This window comes from Aplysia californica, unplaced genomic scaffold, assembly GCF_000002075.1.
Source record: "Aplysia californica isolate F4 #8 unplaced genomic scaffold, AplCal3.0 scaffold00793, whole genome shotgun sequence".
In the NCBI taxonomy this organism is placed as follows: Eukaryota; Metazoa; Mollusca; class Gastropoda; order Aplysiida; family Aplysiidae; genus Aplysia; species Aplysia californica.
This window is the reverse complement of record NW_004798063.1, coordinates 273503-274636: the sequence shown is the minus strand read 5'-3', so window position 1 is coordinate 274636 and position 1134 is coordinate 273503.

Sequence of the window (1134 nt, the reverse complement as noted above, 5' to 3'; positions counted from 1 at the left end):
CAGTGTGAGTGTGCGCGAGTGTGTGTATGCGTGTGTGTGTGTATGCGTGTGTGTGTGTGTGTTTGTGTGCTGTGAGTGTGTACGTTGTGTCTGTGGGGGTGTGTATGTTAATGTGTGTGTATGTGTGAGTGTCTGTCTCTGTGTGTGTGGGGGTGAGGTGTGCTGTGTATCTCTGTGTCTGTGTGTGTTTAGAGTTAAGGACGATAAGTATTAGATAGGATAAAATGAGCAAACAGGACAAGATCGCCCCCCAACCACCCCCTAGTAGGGGGGTCAAACAAGAAAAGAACATAACAAAATCAGCAAAGTCCCCCCCCCCCCAGCTTGTTCTGGCAACACATTCAGCTGTCAGATACAGACGTGTCCAGGGGGAGTGTGTAGGTTACAGGCATTGGCCAGCGTGTCTAAGTCGCGGCCGCATTTAACTATTCCGAATAGCTCGCGAGCTGAAGCGGAAGAAATTTGAACGAAACCCAAGTTCCTATAAGTGAGACCAATACTAACATCACACCCCAATTAATTATGCAGCTCAAGGCCATTTCACGAGATAAGATAACATTTGATCTATTGCTTCTAGCTGGGTCAGAAACTATTGATTCATCATTCGTACTTATCTGTTTTTCTTTTTTTCATTATTACTCCCTAGTAACTCCTCTAATCTTCAGTACTTATATAACCTATTTTTGTTGTAAGTGCAGTAAACTAAACTTTTGCTTTTCATTTTTAAGACTGTCAGGTTTTTGTTCTCACCTTAATATCAACTCACTGTGGTCCACATTCATTATTAGTTATCGGGTAGACTTACAGGCCACACAGAAACTGTTCGCGGGTAGGATCTGGCTGGCGGGATGTAGTTTGCCCATGTCTTGAGTACGACTTGACGCAAGTTTCTGAATCCCCTCTGCAGAGTTCAAAGAGATTCCTGTAGAAATAGCGAGCAGGCAGGCACACTGGAGTATGCGGACAGAAATTATACAGGTAGTGGTGAATGTGTCCACATGCATTCAGGCATATGCACAACCATATACATGTACTTACAAATTCAAACACACAAACACACAGATATACATATATACTCGCACAAAACATACACATATACATACGCAAACACACACACACACACACACACACACA